This window comes from Sapajus apella, unplaced genomic scaffold (assembly GCF_009761245.1).
Source record: "Sapajus apella isolate SASKATOON/1434 unplaced genomic scaffold, GSC_monkey_1.0 scaffold84, whole genome shotgun sequence".
Taxonomy (NCBI): Eukaryota; Metazoa; Chordata; class Mammalia; order Primates; family Cebidae; genus Sapajus; species Sapajus apella.
In genome coordinates, this window is record NW_022437024.1 from 4195719 (window position 1) to 4220155 (window position 24437).

General features: G+C 39.3%; 1 long non-coding RNA gene across 1 annotated transcript; it reads left to right on the top strand.

The window, feature by feature from the left end:
* The first annotated feature begins 4 nt into the window (after positions 1-4).
* Positions 5-23081, top strand: LOC116533848. The gene is made up of 3 exons (XR_004261470.1): positions 5-978; positions 2389-2391; positions 22861-23081. It is a non-coding gene; the product is annotated as an uncharacterized LOC116533848 (long non-coding RNA).
* The last annotated feature ends 1356 nt before the right edge of the window (positions 23082-24437 follow it).

Sequence of the window (24437 nt, forward strand, 5' to 3'; positions counted from 1 at the left end):
GCGGCCGAGGAGGCCGGGTGGGCGGGAGGGGGACCGGAGGAAAGGAGACTGGGCGCTGAGCTTAGTTATCAAGACTGCGATCAAAGTCGGAACAAGGCTGCGAGCCGCCGACGGGTTTTCAGAAGTGCCCTAGCAGGACCAACCAGCCGCCTGGAGGCGCGGGAAGCGGCAAAGAGCGTGCAGAGTGTTTCGCCCCCGGCGAGGAGGACGCCCCGGGCGGAGGGAGCCAGACCCAGGGTCTGGCTGCACAGCACGTAACCGCTGCCCTATGGCGGCAAACAAGCCGCACCTAAGGACCAGCCAGCCTTCCTCTTCCTCCTCTGGCCCTCGGACCTGTTTTCCCCTTTTTGTCACTTTCCTCTTTTTTTTTTTTTTTTTTTTTTCCTAATCCATGCGGTAAACTGGTGGTGCCCACGGCCCTCCATCGGGTCCCTGGGAGTCTCCTAACTGCTAGTCCTTAGTGCCAGCCTGCAAGCCCAGGCCCGCCTCGCCCGGCTGCCTGGGAGGATATGTTTCACGAAGCTCTTGCCAAAAGCCCTGATGTGGTTTGAAGGCTTCTTTTACTTTTGTGCCTCTCGTACCTTAACCAACCCTCATAACTTCCTCTCCGAGTAACCCATGGGGCCTCTAAAAGAGAAGTCCATCTTCTCATGGACACTGTTTTCTCTCTTAAAACCCCTCATTGCCATAGCTACTCGCCCTCCACCCTCCCATGCTGTCCTAACTTCAAAGTCAGTTGAGCTCCAGAAGTCAACGAAAGCCTATAAATTAAATTTGGTTAAGAGAGATTGGACCTGCTTACTTTGTGAAGCAAATAAAAGCACAGTCAGGGAGAAATGAGATAACAGGCCGAAGGGGACATGAAAATCATTCTAAAAGTTGGAATTGATCTAACGGTTAAGTCCAATCCCCTATTTTAAGTGGGAATCCTCTCTCCAATATTTCCACCGGACCGCTATCCACTTGAACATTTCCAGTGTTGGAAGTTTCTATTTTTATCGTTATATATAACTATGATTATTTGTTGAGTATTTACCTATGCCAGGAACCAAGCAATTTACATGCATTATTCCTAGGCCTTAAAATGAGAATAGCCTTATTATACCTATTAAACACGTTAGGAAGATGAAGCTCAGAAGTTTCCTTCTTTTTGCCAAAGCCAATGCTGACGCCAGAATTAACAGCCAGGTCTGCGTAACACCAAAGCCTGTATCATTTATGAACATCAAATCAATTCCTCTAACACCACTGGTCTTGGTTCTGCCCCTAGGAAGCACACAAAATGAATCTCTTTTTTGTTTTTTTTGGAGACAAGAGTCTCACTGTGTTGCCCAGGCTGGAGTGCAATGGTGCTGTCTCTGCTCGCTGCAACCTCCGCCTCCCAGGTTCAAGCGATTCTCCTGCCTCAGCCTCCCGAGTAGCTGGAACTACAGGCTGTGCTACCATGCCGGCTAATTTTTTGTATTTTTAGTAGAAACGGGGTTTCACCATGTTGGCCGGGCTTGTCTTGAACTCCAGACCTCTTGATCCGCCCACCTTGGCCTCCCAAAGTGCTGGGATTATCGGTGTGAGCAACCACGCCTGGCCAAATCTCATTCCCTCAGACACTGCAAGCCTTGAAATATTAGGAGCAACTATTAAGTAATCAACAGATCTAACACATTTCTTCAAAAATTCTCTTTTCAGTGTTTTTTCAAATAATATAGAAAGCTGTCATCGTCACACTACTCACCCTGCTTTGAATGTGTTTTGATTTTTCGTTCTCCTCTCTAAATTGTACACTCGGAATACAACATTCAAATACAGTGGGCCAAGAACTGAGTTCCAGTTCTCCAGCTGCTGATCAGCTGCCCCTTTGATCTAAGCATACCCTTCCAGTAAGGCCTCCCAAATCTGTATTAGGTTTTTCTTTTAGTAAACACACTACCTAGATTCAAAGAGAACAGCCAACTCCATTTCACATGAGCTAAATTAAACCATATCTTCCACCTTACATAGTCTATACTTCTATACTTACATGTATTTAAATCTTAATTTTTATTTTATTCTTATTAAATTTTATCCTGTTTGTTTTAGGACATAATTTCAGATAAATACTAGTGATCACTTTTAAGATAACATTTGTACATTTAATAAATATGCCTTCTTTGGCTCCATTTACGTCTAGTAAGAAACAGTAACGCAGAACAGGCTTTAAAAAGAGCCTGTGATATTGTAAAATATATATATTTGTTCTTCATCCCATTCCCAGCCATATAGCTCCTAAAATCATTGAAATTTCCAAAGTGATGAATGTCTTCTTATATTTTAATGAATTGACTGATAGCTGGGGACTCTTGGATAGCTTCAGCATGGGGACTGGTCATAGGAAAGAGCAAGTGTGATTAGGGTGTTGGGACTTTCAGCCTCGTCCTCAAACTTCCGGGGGTGGTTAAGATCATCAATGGCCCATGACTTGATAAATCATGCCTCCGTAATAAAGCCTCCACAAAAGTGTAAAAGGACTGAGTTACATGAACTTCCAGAGAGGGGAACATGAATAACAAAACACTTGGAAATTCCTGGATGGTGGTGCTCCCAGAGAGGGCATAAATCACCCTATGCATCTCTTCAACTGTATCCTCTGTAATATCCTGTATAATAAAATGGTAAACACGTTTCCCTGAGTTCTGTGAGCAGGTCTAGCAAAATAACCAAACCCAAGGAGGGAGTCATGGGAACTCTTAATTTCTAGTTGTTCAGTCAGAGACACAAGTAAAGCAACCTGGGGCGTTTTTGATTGGCATCTGAAGTCAGGGAAGTCTTGTGGGACTGAGCCCTCAACCTGTAGAATCTGACATTATCTCCAGGTAGATAGTGTCAGAATTGAACTGAAGATACCCAGCTTGTGTTTGCTGCAGGGTTGATTGGTTGATTGCTGGTAGGGGAAATTCTCACACACTTCTTGTAACCAGAGCTCACAGAAGTCTTCTGTGTTGATTGTTGAATAAGAGAATAGAAAAAATAAGAGAATAAAAAAAAACTTTGGTTCGGGGTTCTTTACCCTATATCTTTAGACAGCCCACCACCAAAATAGATCTCCAAGATAACAGTCATTTATCAACCAATACTTTTCAAGCACTTTAGTTCATGAAACCATACCATAACCAACATAGAGTTCATGAAGGTTTTCTAGATGCTTTGCTGAAATAAAGATTTACTGTTTCTAGCATCCCCAAATCTACTGGTCCAAGCAACTCTTTCAAAAAGAAGGAAGCTAGTTAAGTAAAATCTGTTTTCAGATTAACCCATTCTGGTATTAGTGATCCCCACTACTTTTTCTATGTGCCTAAAACCATTGTTAATAATCTGGTTTATACTTTTGTTAAAAGTCTATATCGCACTTCCCTATTTGGAGTGTCACTATACACAAGTTTTTCCTTTTTGAAAATCTTGTTAGTTTATGTTGGCATTTGGGTTGAAAATGATGTAGAATGGAGATAGATACCTGGAGTGAATGGGACATTGAAAATATGGAGCAGGCCAGGTATGTTGGCTCACATCCATAATCCCAGCACTTTGGGAGGCTGAGGCTGGCCAATCACTGGAGAGCAGGAGTTCGAGATTAGCCTGGGCAACATGGCGAAACCCCATCTCTACTAAAACTACAAATATTAGCCAGGTGTGATGGTGCATACCTGTAGTCCCAGCTACTTGGGAGGCTGAGGCATGAGAATCACTTGAACCAAGGAGGCGGAGGTTGCAGGGAGCTAAGATCACACAACTGCACTCCAGCCTGGGCGACAGAGGGAGACTCTGTCCCAAAATATAGAAGTAGAATCTACAGCTGGGTGTAAACACTACATACAGAAAATGTAGAGAAATTATAATGACTGAATTTTATCTGGGGAGTAAGAGCTATCTCCACACTACCCAAGAGTCAGAATTCTTCTTCAAATATCCCTGTCCACTCCCACTACCCAATGTGATATATGAATATAGTTTAGGGACTGCTACGTATACCTCTGTGGACTTACAGCCTTAAAGCCGTGTAACGTAAAACATATCCATGAGTGAATCTGGAAAAGGTACACTGTAGCTTAGAATATTATTATTATTATTAAGATCTAAATCTTCTAAGTATAACTCAGTAGACAGGTAATTTCAGGTTGGTTACCACCATTGTTATTATTTCACATTGTTGAAAGAACAAACCAAAGTGCTTGAATTATTATCTTTGTTCTCATTTTAGGAGGTGCTTGGGCTTGCTTTTTACTTTGCAACTGATGTTTATATTTCTGGTTAGTTGTGGTTCTTACACCCATTTGGGTTAGCAAACTCAGTTTGCTTTAGCCTTCAAATGTCAAAATGCTCTAATTTATTTTGTACTATGTAATTAGAAATGTATGGAAATTTTGAAGCACGGTAAGTATTCTTAACAAGGACACTTTTTCTAAATATAACTTCTATGTTCACCAAAAATAACTATATTAGTTAAAAAATAAATAAATGACTATATAACATTGCTTACTCATGGATGAACTCTTTTGCTTTTCCATCTTTTTTTTTTTTTTTTTTTGAGACGGAGTTTCTCTCTTGTTACCCAGGCTGGAGTGCAATGGCGCGATCTCGGCTCACCGCAACCTCCGCCTCCTGGGTTCAGGCAATTCTCCTGCCTCAGCCTCCTGAGTAGCTGGGATTACAGGCACGCACCACCATGCCCAGCTAATTTTTTGTAGTTTTAGTAGAGACGGGGTTTCACCATGTTGACCAGGATGGTCTCGATCTCTTGACCTCGTGATCCACCCGCCTCGGCCTCCCACAGTGCTGGGATTACAGGCGTGAGCCACCGCGCCCGGCCCCTTTTCCATCTTTTTTAATAATCAAGAATTAGTTTTCCACAAAGGGAAGAAAATCCAAGCAGTGTTGCTTGAGTCAAAAGCATCTGTAAAGAAGAACTTGACTCTTTCGAAGAATTTAATGAGTGGGAAATGGTCATTCATTCAACAAATGCTTTTGGACTCAACTAATAATTATACTTTGAAAGAATAATTTAGTTGAATCCAGTAGTGTAGCTGAGGTAAGAGGGTAAATCAAGGGAGACCTTTGAAAGAAGGAGAAGGGAGAAAAGAGACCAAATGAGACAGACAGAAAAGGTAATAAAAATCTAAGGAAAAAGGAAACAAAATAAAATATAGAGGACATTGGGCGCTCCTTCAGGCAAGGAACTCCCCATCTTATACACTATACTTAAATGCAAGTACAGAGTTGGCACATATGTTTGTTTAAGCTTCACACAGAAAGGTTAATTAGATCATTTGAAAAGTTCTCCAGCTACAAATCACCTGGATGTTGCATAAACTATGCTTTGATATGCATTGTAGGACTCTGAGATAGTGAAGGGAATCTCTCAGGGTCCAAAACGAAAACAAAACAAAATTGCTGAAGCAGGTGGGGTAGGCAGTAATCTTTTAATAAAGACTTAAACTGGTCACGAGGTGAAGAAGCTAATCTTTTAAATCCCATGTTAGCTGACTCTGCTGGAAGGAAGTCAGAGTGGTTTCAGGTCCTCAGGCCCATAAGTTCCCAAGAGAGATAGACAGAAATCCTCTTTGGAGAAAAATAACTTCAAGTTAGTGTCCTAGAATTTCCCACAAATAAACATCAACCAAATAGGAATTCATAATCAAAGATCTCAAGACATATAAGAAAATTCTGCTGACACTCAAGTCAGCAGAATAAACAAACATAATTCAATTTATAAGGCAAAAAACTAATTAGCTATGATATGGCTGTATAAAGAAATTAAAAATTAAAGTCATAAATAAAAATCTATCCAAGATGACTAGGCATACATGAAAAAGAACCCACCAGAACTTCTGAAAAGGAAAAATATAACTGCTAAAATTTGAAACCCCATGGAGAGTTAAAGAGTGGATTAAACATATTTGAAAAGAATAATGTACGCTACATATGAAGAAATTATACCGAATGCATCACAGAAGGGGAAAAAAGAGAAGAAATAATAAACATTAAGAGATATGGAATGTAGAGAATGTTAAGATATTACTCATGTCTAATCAGAGTCCCAGAATGAGAGACTACAAAGAATGGAGTAAAGGCAAAAGAGACAATAGCTAACCATGTTCCAAGATTAATATAGGACCTGAATCTACAAAACGAGGAAGTCCTGGCTATGTACATGTATCAAGTAGGATACCTGAAAAGAAAATGAAATAGAGGCATTACATACACATGTATCATGTAAGATACATGAAAAAAGGCAAATCAATATAAACGACAGTGAAATTGCAAAACACCAGATGAAAAGGCAATCTTAAAAGCATGGGCAGGGGGAATATTATCTACAAAACAAAAACAAGTAGACTGAATAATTTTCAACAGCAATAATGGCAGCCAGCAGACAGTGGAATATCTTCAAATGCTGAATGAAAATAACTGTCAACCTATAATTTAGTGTCCAGAAACATTATATTTTCAGAACAAAACTGGACTTAAGACATTTTTAGATGAAAACTATTCTTTTTACCACCTTCACTAGATGAACTGCTGAAGCACACTTTCAGATGAAGGAAAGTGACCCAGTAGGAAATACTGGAATACAAGAAAAAATGGTGAACAAACAAGTTGATAAACATTTGGGTTAATATAAAGAAGCCTGGTCTGTATAAAATAATATTAATAATATGAAATTTGTGAGGTTCAAAAGACACAATTTAAATGCTGGAGAATAACTTACAAATCAGAAGGAGGATAATCAGGGTTAAATCATTCTGAGGTTCTTGAATTGGTTTGAGGAGGTTAACACATTAATTTTAAGTGTCCTTAAGAAAAATATTCACAATAAGATTTTTTTTTTTTGAGACAGTTTCGCTCTTGTTACCCAGGCTGGAGTGCAACGGCGCTATCTTGGCTCACCGCAACCTCCGCCTCCCGGGTTCAGGCAGTTCTCCTGCCTCAGCCTCCTGAGTAGCTGGGATTACAGGCACGTGCCACCATGCCCAGCTAATTTTTTGTAGTTTTAGTAGAGATGGAGTTTCACCATGTTGACCAGGATGGTCTCGATCTCTTGACCTCGTGATCCACCCGCCTCGGCCTCCCAAAGTGCTGGGATTACAGGCTTGAGCCACTGCGCCCGGCCCTCACAATAAGATTTTAAGAGAAATGATCCATATGGTACTTCACAACCTCCATTTTACAGGTTGACACACGTGCACACACACACACACACACACACACACACAACTGTCATAAATCATAGAGTTAGTATGTGATGAAATTGAGATTTAAATTCAAGCAGAGAACGTGGCTTTGACAATTATGCTCTACAATATCTTTAAAACTCAAAAAGAACACAAACGAGATGTAGAAATTCCAAACCAGTAGAGGAATGGAAAAAGAATAAGAAGTAAACAAATATTAACAATCTTCCTCTGTATGCCATAAAAAAGCGAGAACAAAATGTAGAAGGAAAGGAGAGACATAGAAAGATAGAAGGTAAAGACCGAGAAGAGAAACATTCAAACACGTAAATAATCTCAATACAAATGGACTAAACTCTCTAGTTAAAAGACAGAGTCAAAGCAGTTTTTAAAGATATAGCTGTATGTTACTTACAAAGATAAGAACATGGAAAGCTTAAGACATATCAATTATAATAATTAAAAGAAAGCTGATACAGCTATGCTGACATCACATACAATGGACTTCAAGATAAAACAGCATTATTGTGGCTAGAAAACATCGTCACATAAGGATAAATCTAGAAGAGGAAATTGAAAAACTTATTATCATGGTGTAGCTATTTCCACCCATTCAACCACTGTTAAGATATTGATATCTCTCTCTACATATATCTATCTCTAGCTCTCTCAAGATAGATAGATAGATAGATTACTTATACAGAGACCTAGATCAATATATATATATATAATACATATAATATATGTAGCATATAGCAATTAGAGAATACACATCTCAACAAACCCATAAGAAATATTTGTAAAAATTAACCAGCATACCTTAACACATTTCTGAGAATTTGCATCATCTAGAAAAGGGGTTAAAAAACTTTTTATGTAAAGGACTTAATAGCAAAAGTTAAGGTTTTTTGGGTCAATGCTCTCTGTTGCAACTACACAACTCTGCCCCTGTGTAGCTCAACAGTAGCCATAGATAATACATAAGCAAATGACCTTAACTATGTTCCAATTAATGTAAGACACAGTAAATTCAAATTTCAGGTAATTTAAACACACCTAAAAATATTATCCTCCTTATGTGTTGTTTGACCATTTAAAAGGTACCAACCATTCTTAGCTTGCCAACTGTAGAAAAACAGGTGACAGGCCAAATGTGGCCCAGAGGGTAGTGAGTCACTGACCTCTGATCCCGACTCATCTCTGTCTGTAAGACAGTAGAGTTAGAAATCAATAGCAGACCAACTTTTTAAACATTTAAGTTTAAAATGAATTTTTAAGTAATTATACATTTTAATTTCTAAAGATTAATTTAAATAGAATTTTAAAACAGATGCCTGGCCAGGCACAGTGGCTCATGTGTGTAAACCCTGCACTTTAGGAGGCCAAGGCAGGTGGATCACGAGGTCAGGAGTTTGAGACCTGCCTGAACAACACGGTGAAACACCGTGTCGACTAAAAATACAAAAATTAGCTGGGCATGGTGGTGCACACCTGTAATCCCAGCCACTCAGGGGGCTGAGACAGGAGAATCACTTGAACCCAGGAGGCGGACGTTACAGTGAGTAGAAAGTTCGCCACTGCACTCCAGCCTGGACGACAGAGCAAGACACCAAAAAAAAAAAAAAAAAAAAAAAAAAAAAAAAAAGAATCTCAATAATGTATGAAATCATAATGAAGAAATCATGATGATAAAATTTATGAATACGTAAAACTGCAAGAAAGGGAAATAAATTCTGTATATTCTGTTAATAAAATATTCTATAGCAGTGAACATGAGGAAACAACCACTATGTTCCACAGTATAGATTACTCTTAGAAACAAAGTTGAGTGAAATCACAGAAGATTATGCATAATAAGATACCATTTTTACAAAGCTCAGAAAAGCATAACTGAATGATTTATTATTTAGCAGCAACACACATTTTTAAAAAATTTGTTTGTAAACAAAGGAATGCTTATCACAAAATTCAGGATAATGGTTACCTCTGAAGGGCAGGAAAGGAATGAAATGAGGAGGCTAAGGTAGGTAAGTTGCAACAGTATTGCAAGGTGGAAAGGTGGATCACAGGTGCTCATCTTTTTTTGTTTGTTTGTTTGTTTTTTTTTTTTTTTTGGAGATGGAGTCTCGCCCTGTCACCCAGGCTAGAGGGTAACAGTGTGGAGTGTAACAGCGTGATCTCGGCTCACTGCAACCTCTGCCTCCTGAGTTCAAACAATTCTCCTGCGTCGGCCTCCCTGCCCGTAAATAACTGGGATTACAGGCACCTGCCACCACACCCAGCTAATTTTTGTATTTTTAGTAAGAGACCGGATTTCGTCATGTTGGCCAGGCTGGTCTCAAAATCCTGACCTCATGATCAGCCCACCTCAGCCTCCCAAAGTGCTGGGATTGCAGGCGTGAGCCACTGTGCCCAGCCCATAGGTGCTCATCTTAATTATCATTCTTGTTCCTCTGAGGAGGGGAAGTTGCGAATTGGATACAGTAGGGAGGAGTTTAATGCAAGGAGACAACCAGGACTAGGGAAAGGCTAAAAGCGTGAGCCAGAATGACAGAAGAAGGACAATGGAATTGTTGCTCTGATTTGTGGTCAAAGTGCTCCAGTCACTTTCTCTTATTTACCTGGACTGAGGTCATAAGAATGCCTCATTGCCTATTATCACTGACCTTTGAATGACTGATGAGCTCCATAGATTAAAACAAACAAACAACAACAAAAAAAAGACTCCTTTCTGGAGAAGACCACAGATACTCTGTTTCCAATTTTAAATGTGAAAGTTTATTTTTATGAAAAGGTTGATTTCCTCCAGAAATTTTAATGTTCTGTATAACTGAGGGAAATTTAATTTTAGAATTTAAGAGTTATTGATCCATTTACTAGTAACAGCTGAATGTTCTTTAAAATGCAAAAGAGACATTTGTTTTATCTTTTTGAGAGAATGGCGCTGTTTGTTCTGCAGAACTGGAAATTTGCCATTTACAAAGCACTTATCTCGCTATTTACAGCTTTTTCTAATCAAATCTAGGTTTTTATTTTCCTACTTGTGCCTAAGCAAAAAAAAAAAAAAAAGAAAAGAAAAGAAAAAAAAGCAGATGAGAATTAAAAGAGAAGAAAATAAAATAACTGTGGGGGGGAACCTTCCAAAACCTATTTAAAATTATAGTAGAGCTTTAAAATGGAATTCTACTATACAATTAAGAAGAATGAGGTGGTGACATTAACTACTAGCTTGGTTAGACAGCAAGATAGATATTTATTAAGGTGGGGGGGAGAGAGCATGTTGCCATACATTATGTAGTATGAATTAACTTATGTAAAAAGAATAACAGAGAAATATATGCCGACATTCTTCCAGTATTTTTATGGGGGAGAGGGTGATGGTGTAATAGGAGTTACTTTCACTATTTCAGTAGTTAATTTATTTCCATAATTGAATTTTAAGCCATGGACCTGTATTATTTTGTAGCAGAGAAAATTTAACTTAGTAATATTTTATTACTCATTGTGAATGTTGCATGTTTCTCAATTATTTACTCCTGCTAGAACTCAGGCAGATTTTTAAAACTTCCACCCCTAATGTCCAAAGTTGCATTTTTGTATCTTTAGGATTGCTGAGTTAGAATAATCCTTGGGCTATTTAGCAATTCCCCGGGTAAGCTCATTGGCATTGCAAACACAAACACTGTTTCCTTTAGTTGGCACCCAAACTTTCTTCTTACTTAACAGCAGAATCCTCAGCAGAGAAAAGAAAACTCCCATTGCAAATTTGGGAAGTTTTAAAATGCAAATTCACATTTATCAATAGCTATCTCCCTGAGCTCACTTATACTCAAGGTAATTCCGGCAACCTTAAAGATCATTTTCCTGATCACAGCACAGAAATCCCAGTTTTGTTTTTATTGTTGTTGTTGTTGTTTTTTAATCAGAAATTCATTGGTTGCTAAGAAATTCCAATTTGGGCAAGGCAAGAGCAAATATATCCCTCAGTTTTTTGTTTTTTTGTTTTTTTTGAGACAGAGTTTCACTCTGTTGCCCAGGCTGGAGTGCAATGGTGTGATTTCGGCTCACAGCAATCTCCACCTTCCAGGTTCAAACGATACTTCAGCCTCAGCCTCTCAAGTAGCTGGGACTATAGGCACATGCCACCATGCCCAGCTAAGTGTTGTATTTTTAGTAGAAACGGGATTTCACATATTGGCCAGGCTGATCTTGAACTCCTGACCTCGTGATCTGCCCGCCATGGCCTCCCAAAGTGCTGGGATTACAGGCGTGAGCCACACTGTGCCTGGCTTATCCCTCAGATTTTAAAAGTAACTTCATCTTAAAGGACTCAGAAATACATACACAACCCCCAACACACACACACACACACAGATACTCTCATCATTCTGGGCATTCATGACTATACTACAGATGTACACAATCTCTAAAGTATACTAGAAAAACTTGTTCACTTTCCAAAAACACTAAAAGTTTCCTATCACTTTAATGAACACGTTTTTTAAGATGCAAAGCTTTCAAAGCATTTTCTACATTTTATCGTATGAAGGATGCACTTCTTTCTTTTTCTTTTTTCTTTTTTTTTTTTTTTGAGACAGAATATTACTCTGCCACCCAGGCTGGAGTGCAGTGGCACAATCTTGGCTCACTGCAACCTCCACCTCCTGAGCTCAAGCGATTCTCCTGCCTCAGCCTCTCAAGTAACTGGGATTACAGGCATGCACCACCACCCACGGCTAATTTTTGTATTTTTAGTAGAGAGAGTTTTTCATATTGGCAAGGCTGGTCTTGAACTCCTGACCTCAAGAGATCTGCCCGCCTCGGCCTCCCCAATGTGCTGGGATTACAGGGCATGAAGCACTGCGCCTGGCTGAAGGATGCATTTCTGATCTTATTAACCACACTCATCATTCTGAGCATTCATGACTGCACTACAGAGGTACGCAACCCTTTATCCAAAACCCTTGTAACCAGATGTTTTTAATTTTGTAAAGGGAATGTCGTGCTTATACCGTATATTCATCCCACCCCAAATAAGTTCTGTAATTAACACATTATTGCAGCAGCAAAACATATTCCCAAAAATTAGAATGAACTTCCTAAGTAGCCTCACATCAGTTCAGGTAAGATTTGCTGCCAAACAAGTAGAAGATGAGTTAGGCTTTCCTACCGAATGGAATTTGAAAACAAGCAAACAACCCAAACCAACTAAATGAGTCTTTTACATTTGCCACTGCGGGTAAGTCACTGCGCACTTAGATAGCAGTGCCTAAGGGGTGCCTGAGTTGTTTGTCTTGGATGAAGAGTCCTTGGCTAACATTTTGAGGGCTTGAGGTCAGCTTCTCTAAGTCTTCCTGCCTCTTTGCAATCTGGCATCCTTCCATTAGTTTTGTTGCTATCATTTCCTCTGCCACATTTCCTACTCTGTTAATTCATTACTTTTAACCTGCTGTGACTTAATGACAGAGATACCAAATTTATAATTATACATGAAATTAGAGTAAATAGGTTTTATATAAGAAACCCAAAAGTTGTTTTATAATAAGATACATAAACCTTATTCATATTCATGATAAAACCTATTTCAACAATTTAAAGGCTTTTGTTTGCTAGTGATTCACACCTGTATTTGCAATTTTTGAGATTCTTATCTTTAAAAAAAAAAAACCTCCACTCTCTGCTTTAAGAAAAAAAGAGAGACATTCATTGTCTAATTTTATGATGTCATCTATTTTCAGGATCTGATATCTTATAAAACCATATTATTATAATATATGCGTATGTGACATTTTGGTTATCGAAAATTAAGCTAAGGTTTAAAACTTATTCACTCTAGCACAAAAAAGGTTACGATAATAAAGAGAAGTATTTGTAAAATCTTGGAAGTAGAATCTCAGCATGACTTTTGTAAACAATAACAGTCAATTGCCAATATTTTTATTATCATTCAACTTGCAGTCCTTCCATATTCTGTCCCTGCCTTATGCATTTATCTTCCTTTGTTACTGCTCAGTATGAGCCTTTCCACAGCCCCAGCATGTGGAGCCCTTCAGAGGCAAAGCCCACACAGGCCATACTTATCACTGCGACACATAAGAAATCTGAGGAGGAGTAGAGGGGTCGCGAATGGAAATCAACACAGGAATGTCCAAGACTCAAGGTTTCAGGAGGGAAGTAGCCAAAGCTGGTCAAACATCAGTACAGAGTGCTAAGAGGGTGAAGTGATGAAAGCCCTACTCCAGAAGAGTACTGGGAGCAGTAAGAACAAAGAAACCCGGGCCGGGCGCGGTGGCTCAAGCCTGTAATCCCAGCACTTTGGGATGCCGAGGCGGGTGGATCACGAGGTCAAGAGATCGAGACCATCCTGGTCAACACGGTGAAACCCCGTCTCTACTAAAAATACAAAAAATTAGCTGGGCATGGTGACGCGTGCCTGTAATCCCAGCTACTCAGGAGGCTGAGGCAGGAGAATTGCCTGAACCCAGGAGGCGGAGGTTGCGGTGAGCCGAGATCGCGCCATTGCACTCCAGGCTGGGTAACAAGAGCGAAACTCCCCCCCCTAAAAAAAAAAAAAAAAAAAAAAAGAACAAAGAAACCCAAACAGGAGACTCAAGCATAAGAAAATCTTGAGGGCCTCTGACTCACCCATTTAGCAATGGTCCAACTACCTGCCAAGCACAGGGACGGGCCCTGGAGGTAAAAAAAAAAAAAAAAATAGTACAAAATGGTCCCCACCCTTCAGGGTATGCAGTGTTAGCAGTTAGACATAAATAACAACAACCATATACCATGCCATAATAGTACAATTTAATACCAGGCACTATCTGAGCACAGGGAAATGAGCGCCTGATGCTGCTATGCAAAACCAAGAGTGACATCACAGAGACTTGCTGTGCTTCCTTTCACTGAATGGCTTCCAATTCCATGCTGCCCCTCCAGCTCTCTGAGGTGCTTCCATCACAGCGCATTAGCACTTGCTCTTCCCTTGCCCGAGGGAGCTCTTCTTCCAGATTGCTACACGGCTCACTCCGTTCAGGACTCAGCTCAAGTGCCACCTCATCAGAAAAGATTTCCCTGACCAACCACCCTATTTATATTATACTCCTACCCTCTCTAAACACACACACACACACACACACACACACACACACACACACACACGTGCACTCTCTCCTTTCTCTCTCTCTCTCCCTATTGTATTACATTGCTTTTTTATCACAGTGCCCATCACAATCTGAAGATCTTGTTCAATTATTTATTGTCTGTTTCCCTCATGTAAATTCTGTGAGAGCAGGGATATCTGTCAGGTTTGTTTATTGCTATAGATCCCCAGTGCTGGGCAGAGTTTAATGAATGAATAAGGAGAAATTTGAGCTGAGTTATGAAGAACATGTAGCAGTTTATCAAGGGAATGGGCAGGAGGTGGAGGCAGGAACACGAAATGTACATAAGCACAAATAACAAGGAGTCAAGGCACTGTTAAAGAAATTTAAAGAGGGAAATAAAATAATCTGTTCCTGGCACACAGTGTGTTTATATTACATATTATTAAATAAACAAGTGAATCTGTGAATAAATGGTTGAATTAATAAACAGGGTTGTGCTTTGGAAAGTGTATAAGGGGGCCAGCCTGGCGCTGGGTACGCTGTGGGCTGTCTTGCAGCTTGCAGGGCTAAATCAGGTGAGGTGGAGCTGCTACAGTCCTGAATGCAGAGATCCCAAAATTGATAAGGAACATTATGGCAAGCCAGTGGCTGAAGTAACTGAGGAGAAGTACCATCAGGACCTCAAGGAGACTCGGCTGGTCAAAGCTGCTCCAATAACAAGAACAACCTCTGTGTTCAAAGACCCCATAATCAGTAAATTCGCCACCATGATGATGAAGGGGAAAGCAAAGTACTATCACAGATTCTGCATGACTCAGATTCTGGAAGCTATGAAAAGGCAGCAGTTTGAGAAGTATCATGATGCTTCTGCAGGGGAACAGGTAACCATTGAATGCAACCCCTATACCAGTGGGTCCCCAACCTTTCAGAAACTGGTTTCCACAGGCAGGGGAGAGAGGGTCGATGGGAAGAGGGATGAAGGGGATTGAAGATTTCATCAGGCATTGGATTCTCATAAGGAGTGTGCAACCTAGATCCCCACATGTGCAGTTCACAATAGGGATCGTGCACCTGGGAGAATCTAATGCTGCTGCTGATCTGACAGGAGGCAGAGCTCAGGCAGTAATGCTGGTTGCTCACCTTGCTTGCTCGCCACCCACCTCCTGCTGGTGACCTGGTTTCTAACAGCCCATGAAATTTACCACGGGTCCGTGGCCTGGGGGTTGGGAACCCCGTCCTACACCGTCTTCCACTAGGCAGTGAAAAATGTGAGCCTGTGATTGGGCTGGTGCCCATCCTCAAGGGAGGCCATTTCTCCTGGGTCCCTGTATCCTTACTCTACCGATGTCACCACTTCCTGGCCATAAAGTGGATGATCACTAAGTGGCACCAAGGGATGCTGAGGCTAGCCAGAGAAGCTGTCACATGGGCTGCTAGAGGGTTTTTACAGCCAGGGCCCCATGATCGAGAGGAAGCATGACATGCACAAGATGGCCAAGGCCAACCTTGGCCCACCACGGCTGGTGGTAGAGGTTCCAGAAGGAGCCCAGGGCCCTCCGCTGCAAGAAATAGTGTGAGCCACTGCCACTTTGAAAAATATCTGTGGGTTAAAAATGTAGTTCCTTTTTAGGAGTCAGCAGGCCTCATGAGAAGGATGGAGCAGCATAATTATTGCCTGGTAATCTTTCTTTCTTTGAGGCTAAAATTTGCTCTCTCTGTACCCATCTTTTTGTAAAGAGAGAGCACATTGTCTTGGAAATGTCCTCCTATAAACTTAGGACCCAGGTTTCTCATCCCTTAGCTTGGGATGGACCTTTCGATGATATAAAAGGAAGCAGTTTTAGCTATTAGAAAAGATTTATTAGAAAATTATCACACTAAACTGGTATAGCATGTAGTACAGTACTACCATTCACTAAAACTGTCTGGAGGGGGAAAAAAGAAAGCGTATAAGGATAGACTGATGGAATAGAAGACAGGAAATAAAGAAACCTCAAAAGCTGGTCTTCTATAAAGAGAAAAATAGGGTTCTAAAATGGCTTTAGCCCCTTCCCTGCCCCAACCCCACAGAAAACCAAAAACAAATATATAGTGCTGAGGTTATCAGTAGCAATATACAGAACTCAAATATAAGGAGGAGATGGTTCCTGAGACCACAGAAAAGTGAAACAACTTTGAGCAGATGGTAAGAAAATCAGATGCCCATATCCAGCACACCCTTCCTCCTTCCTGGCACCAAAAATGTGGAAAATTTCCCTTACTCATGGTTTCTATACTGGAAAAAGTGAGATCAAGGTGAGCAACAAGCTTCTCCACCATCTCAGGTTCCCTAGCAGGAAACCTGTCCTTGCCTCAAACCACAGGAAGCATACAGAGCGATGTAAGTAGAACTATCCCTGAGGGCAGCCAGACACAAGGAAGGGAAGTGTAACTACCATTCCCAACCCTGGAAACTCTGCTCTGTAACTCTGCTTTGTAAGAAAATGCCAAATCAGAGAGGCCAATCAGCAGCACCATGCAGCAGGAGGTACATTCCACAGGCTGATTCCCCTAGGCATAAACCCCTAACCGGTTTTTCCGCACTAATGAGTTATCTTCTTTCAGACCTTTCTCACTGAAGATAGGCTATGTGAAAGTACACAGTCAAATAATTAAAAAGAAAAAAGAATGAAAAGGAGCAGAAATCACCCACAAGATATAGAAAATTACCTCAACAGACCAAATCTGGAATTATTGGTGTTCCAGGAACAAAAAACAAATACCACATTTGCACCTGTAAATGAAAGCTAAATGATGAGAACACATGAACACATAGAGGGGAACAACACATGCTGGGGCCTATCAGAGGATGGAGGGTGAAGAGGATCAGAAAAAATAACTAATGGGTCCTAGGCTTTATACCTGGGTGATGAAATAATGTGTACAATAAACCCCCATGCCACAAGTTTACCTGTGTTCAAAACTGCACATGTACCCCTGAACTTAAAAGTTTTTAAATAAAAGAATTATTGATGCTCAAGGCAAATTGAGCAAGAGCAAAGGGTAGAAATCTTATTCAAAGAAATAGTAACAGAAAACTCTCCAATAGTTGAGAAAGATATAAATATCCAGATACAGGAAGGTCAGAGATTGCCAAGCAGATTTGACCCAAATAAGACTACTCTCAAGCATATAGTAATCAAACTCTCAAAGGTGATCAACAAAGAGAGGACCCTGAAAGCAGCAAGAGAAAAAGAAACAAATAACATAAATGAGCTCCAATTTATCCAGCAACAGACTTGTCAACAGAAATCATATAGGCCAAGAGGGAAGGGGAAGCACTTTCAAAGTGCTGAAAGAAAAACACTGTAATCCAGGAATACTATATTCAGCAAAACTATCCTTTAAATATAAAGGACAGATAAACTATTTCCCAAACAAAAGCTAAGCAAATTCACCACCACTAGAGCAATTTTAGAAGAAATGCTGAAAGGAGTTCTTCAAGCTGAAATATAAAAATAGTAATGTGAAAAAAAAGTTTGAAATTATAAAACACACTAGTGAAATTAAGAACCCAGACAAATCCAGAAAACTCTAACACTGTGTTTGTGGTGTGCACTCCACTTATAACTATAATATAAAGCCCAAAAGACAAACCTATCAAAACCGAAATCGCTACAGACACCTATTAAGAGATAAGCAATATGAAAATATCTAAATTGAGGCTACATAAAGTCAAAATGTGGAGATTATAAAGTCAAAGTGTAAGGTTTTTAGATTTTTTTCATTCTTTCTATTCTTTGTGATCTAAGTTTTTATTGCTTTAAAATAACTTGTTATATTTTTTGCTATCCTGATAGTAACCACCATGCCAAAACCTATAACAGATTCACTAAAAAAGGAAGTCACAGCCAGGTACGGTGGCTCATGCCTGTAATCCCAGCACTTTGGGAGGCTGAGGTGGATGGATCACCTGAGGTCAGGAGTCCAAAACCAGCCTGGCCAACATGACAAAACCCCGTCTCTACTAAAAATACAAAAATTAGCTGGGTGTGGTGGTGGGCACCTGTAATCCTAACTACTCGGGAGGCTGAGGCAGGAGTTCTGGGCTTGAACCCAGAAGGCAGAGGTTGCAGAGAGCCAAGATTACACCATTGCACTCCAGCCTGGGTGACAGAGGAAGACTCCATCTCAAAGAAAAAAAAAATAACAAAGGAAGTCACTTAAGCACAAAAGAAGACAGTAAAAGAGGGAGAAAGGAAGAGAGAAATTAAAAATAACTACAACATAGCAACAAAGTGGCAGTAGTAAGTCCTAACCTACCAACAATAACACTGAAATTTACATTCAGTGGACTCAATTCTCCAACCAAAAGACATAGAGTGGCTGAGTGGATAAAGAAACAAGACCCAACTATATGGTGCCTTCATGAAACTCACTTCACCTAAACAGACACCTATAGACTAAAAGTGAAGGAGTGGAAAAAACATTTTATGCAACTGGAAACCCAAAAAAAGCAGGAAAAGCTATATTTAGATAAAATAGACTAGAAATCAAAGACTTTAAAAGCAGACAAAGGTTATTATAATGATAACGGCATCATTTCAGCAAGAGAATGTAACAATTATAAATATATGTGCACCCAATGCCAGAGCTCCCGAGTGCATACAGCGAACATTAATAGATGAAAAGGGAAATATAGACTGCAACACAATAAAAGTTGGGGATTCTACTCTCCATTCTCAGTAATGAACAGATTCTTCACACAGAAAATCAATAGATTTAAACTACACACAAGACCAAATAGGCCTAATTGATATTTACAGAGCATTTCATCCAACTGCTGCAGAATACACATATTTTTCATCAGCACATGGAACGTTCTCCAGAAGAGACCATATCTCATGATAGAAAACAAGTTTCAACTAAATCAAAAAAGTAGAAATCATATCAAGTATGTTTTCTGACCACAATGGAATAAAAGTAGAAATCAGTAAAAAGAGAAACCTCAGAGAATACACAAACACATGGAAATCAAACAGCATTTTCCTGAATGACCAGTGGGTCAGTGAAGAAATTAAGAGAAAATTTAAAAATTTCTTGAAATAAATGAAAATGGAAATACAACATACCAAAATCTATGGAATACAGCAAAAGCAGTAGTAAAATGGAAATTAATTACAATAAATGTCTACATCAGAAAAGTAGAAAGACTTCAAATAAACAATCTAATGATACACCTCAAGGAACTAGAAAATCAAGAACAAACCAAACCAAAATTAGTAGAAGGAACAAAATATAAAGGTCAGAGCAGAAATAAATGAAATTGAGACTTAAAAAAATACACAAAAATCAATGAAACAAAAAGATAGTGTTTTGAAAAGATAAACAAAATCAACAAACTTTTGGCTAGACTAAGAAAAAAAGTCTTTCTTTTTTCCCCAAGAAATAAAATCAGAAATAAACAAGGAGACATACCAACTAAGACCACAGAAATGCAAAGAATTAGGGATGATTATGAGCAACTATAAGCCAACAAATTGTAAAACCTAGAAGAAATGAATAAATTCCTGGACACACACGACCTACCAAGATTGAACCATGAAGAAATAGAAAAATAATGAAGGCCTGAATTAGAACATGAGAATAGAGAAGAGAGATCACATTTGAGAAGCAAGCCAAATTGTCGTGTGATTGATGTGGAGGAGTCAAAGCAGACAGAAGATTCTGGTGTGGGTGTCCAGGTGGAAAACCAGGCAAGGGGGCTGCAGTGGGGAGATAATCCATTCCTTGTTGGAGATCTGGGGATTGAAGTGCCTTTTTAACAATGAAGACAACTAATACGTAGTGTAAAGCGTAGGCCTAGGAATATAGTCAAGACAGAAGACAGGTTTGGTATCGATGGATGTCTTCATCTTCAGAAAGTTCTGTTAGAATAAGGAGACAAAACATAAGGACCATTTAAGAAATCAAGAGGCAGAGAGAAGAAAAGGAGTCTCCACAGAAAACGGAGAAGCAGCAGCTTAGGGTGATAAGATAAAAACCATGGGTTCAAGCCTCTGGAAAACATGCAGTGTGCTCTCTAGATCACCAGGGGTCCCTGTGCCCTGGCTCATCAGAAAGACTCAAATACACTGGAAAAAGGAATCATGAAAAGCAGGAAAGAGGGAGAGATGGAACGGAGCTTGGAAGGAGTGAACTGGTTAACAGTAAAACTACAAATGTAGCAAGAAAGATAGTGATAGCTAAGAATTCAAAACACATTTTATTTCATCTTATTTATTTTTTGAGACAGGCTTTTCTGCTATCATCCAGGCTGGGGTGCAGTGGCATGAAGATAGCTCACTGCAAGCTCAAACTCTTGGGCTCAAGAGATCCTCTTGCCTCAGCCTCTCAAAGTGCTGGAATTACAGGTGTAAGCCACCACACCCAATCTGAAATGTATTTTATTAACATGCCAGACACTGTTTTGACCAGGTTCCATAGCTTAATTTAGTCAATTCTTATGACATCCTTGTAAAGTAAGGATTATTATTATCCACACTTTACAGATGAGAAAATGAGGCACAGAGAGGTGAACTTCCCTAAGGTGACACAAGAAATCAATGAGAAGGGCAAGATTGAAACCCAGTCGTCCAGCTTCAAAGCCGACATTTGCACAGATGGAAGAGTGTACTTTGTGAGGGAATTTAAGTGTAGGCGATTTCAGTGGAGTGGCAGCTTTGTGGCCTGGGAAGGTGAAAGGAAGGCGAGGAAGTAGAGAGAGCAAAGGTAAACTGCTTTTGCAAGGAGCTTAACTAGGAAAAGAGAAGGATAGACTAGTAGCTGGAAGGGAACATAGGAGTGACAGAAGCTGTTTTGTGTTTTTAATGAGCAAGTCTGGAGCATGTGGGCTTGATACATTCTGTTTACATTACACTGTAGAATTTGCTCAAGGAAAACGAGGGGGTTGGATGAAAAGATACAGATTCCTTCCAGCTCTGAGTCTACTATTCCACAACTTTAAAATTCTTTCTCAGTGAAGCCAGATGGAAGATTTCACTTGATAAAATTAGTTGGAAAAATCATTTACTACACTTTTAAAGAGGTATTTAAATAGATACCCAAAGACCTATTTATTCTAATATCCTTTTAATTCATGAGCTTTTAATGTTTTCCCAAGCTGGTCTGTGACATTTCTTGGCCTAAAGAGAAATTTAAGTTTTTACTGTCTTTAGATTTGGCCTAAATACATATTTCTGCTTTCCTATCTAAGGTTAGGAAAGGAGTCATGGTCATCTTGGGTTCATATTCGTTTTCTCCATCACCTTTTCCTTTCTGTACTCTGCCCCTCTTTCCACATGAAGAAAAAAATCAAGTGCAGGGGTTTATGGGAAAAAAAAAAAAAAAAGGCCATGTTTCTTTCACAACACATCTTAAAGTAATGTAATCACTAGTGAAGGTGTTTTCTGCAATTTTCTGTCTACTAAATATCCCATGAAACACCTCAGCTTTCTCCTTACCTGGTATCTTTCACTTATGCTAAGCTTTCTCTTTTCTCCTTCTCTTCCTATGAGCAAGAGAGAAAGACAGACTGGTAGCTGGATAGACTAGTAGCAATGGATGCATGTTAATCCCAGAAATGACTCCGAGCCTCATTTTCTCTTTACATCACTGCACAAAGCCCTTTCTCAGCACGCGTGCTTCAATTATACATATTCCTATTTTTTTCATACTTTTTGCACTTTTTTTTTTTTATCTCCAGTTGCTCCTTTTCCTATCCATACGTCAGTTTTCAATTATCCCCTAGTAGGGCTATAAGAAAGGGAGAGATTGGCTGCAAAAAATATAGAACTCATTTTTTTCCAGCTTTCAGATATGTTTTGGCACCTACCAAAATTGGTACATACTCAGTTTTGGAAATTCACAATACTTCAAACAAAGTAACGTTGCAATGGGAAGACTCATCTCAAAAGGAATTAGGGAGCTATTCACTTAGCGAATCTTTGCTCCTTGCTCATTTCTATTCTGGGCACTCCTCCATACAATGGATGAATAGCATTATCTCTCAGACAAATGCAAATAATCTTCATCGAGAGATCTTTATGTTTTCCTCTAAAGTATGATGTCTTTCTAACTCACAATTCCCTGGAGCAAGGTGAAAATTAAAGTATTTCAGGTTCAAAGGTGTTCTCTCTGAAACCCTGATGAGCTACCTTCGGACAAGAATGAGAATAAACAGGGATGGTGATGATATTCTAAGTGGATCAGGTTATAATGTTAATAAGTAGGAAATGAGATGTGGCTGCCTAGTATCAATAATTGATTTATTCACATTTTCCCTGACACATGTTACTCCAAATCCCAGCATTCATAATAGTAGTTACTGTATTTTGGCAGGCATATATGTACCAAGCTGAGATGAACAGAGCACAAATAATTCTGTCAGTACTGTAGCCTATGCTACAGTGGCACCTCATTATAAAGAGATCTAAAACATTTTTGTGACAGCAGGCACCCCTTCTGTAGAAATAATAGAAAAAGTCTCAGTATCTCTAAATCTAAATAATGATTTACACCCTTTATCATTACAGGATGGGCTTTTGGAACTATAAAATATTATAGAATGCTCAGCACTAACCTGGACAACCTAAGTACTTCTCTATATAATTGAGCCACATTTTCAAATATTGACAGCCCTGATGATTCCAAACCAACGTAATTAGCTTAATCAAGTATGCTTTCCTCCATCTTATTCTTGGTAAAAAATATTTTTACGTTATTTAATACGATTAAAAAGCCATTCCTTTGTTCTACTTCTTATTTTTATTTTTTTCTTAGTTAATCAAGAATACCGAAAGCCTAATTTTTAAACCAGGAAAATGTTCCTGGAAACATTTCAATTTTCAGGAAATTGGTTCCCTAAGAATATGGAACATTTTAGCTTGAAACAATTAATTAGCAAATGACCAAGGCAAATGCTTTTTATTAAATTTTACTTCTATTTTTACAAGGGCTAAAAAAACTAAAATATGTGCCTTGTACCATCTAATAGTTAAAATTCATCTGTATGTAAGAACGTGAGTCTTCTATAAAAGAAAACATTTTCTCTAAATGAGTTTTTGAATGAATCAATTTCCTCTATTACTGGGTCCCAATAGTTTCTGAGTTTTTGACAAGTCTTGTCTCCTAGAGTTTCTGATACTCTTTCCAAATGAGTAGTGGGAAGGAGCTTCTCTTTGCTTTTTCTGGGAGAAAAAGCCAGAACTCTCACGCTGCAGTTCTCTCTCCTGACCTCCTGTCCTTCCTCACTCTTAGCTCCCAGAACTCCTGCCAAAGGTTACCAACTGGTTTTAACCCAATTCTAACTTTTCGACTGAGGCCTTGGAGAGGCAACCTAGACTTTTTAAACTTTGTTCTTTTGTTTCATAAAACACAAGATTAAAAGATTATTATAAAATATTGCCATTGGAACACCTAAATGGCCTTGGCCATGCTTACATTTGGCAGAATCCATGAGAGCACTGTGGTCCCAAGGCCCTTTAAGAGGTGGAGTGTTATATCTTAAATGGATTTGGACCATATGCAATACATATAAGAAAGCTGCATTTTCCCGCCACAGTGGAAAACATCTGTTTTGCTAGTGAATTTGACTCTATTGCCAGAGTAACTTTCCAGATGTTTTGAAACTCTAAACAACTGCATACTTTCTGATCTGCTCTGGTTCAAAAATTGATTTGCTAAGAAAACACATAGGTCTGTGACATAAATGAAAACAATAATATTTATCTTAACCAATCCATATTACCAAAACATTTTAGACATGTCCTTGGATTAATGGTATAACGTAGATTACTTTCCTTTCTAAAACATGCATACAGACATGTATATACATAGGCTCTTGGAAGGGAATACAGTGCAAACAGAAAATCATTCCCAATCCCTTCAGTGTAAATAACTGCTGCTGGTAGACCATTTATGCTCCTGTCATTTTCTCAGCTTTTTCATTGGCTTAACTTAAAGGGTACCCTGGTAGGATATAAGCATGCCCAGCACATATTTAATCCTCTCCTCTTTAATGACTCCTGTACAGCATGCAAAGTATTTGACATTATCTCACTTTCAGCCTTCTGTAGCACCTACGTTAGCTATTTCTTCCCAGTTAGCCACT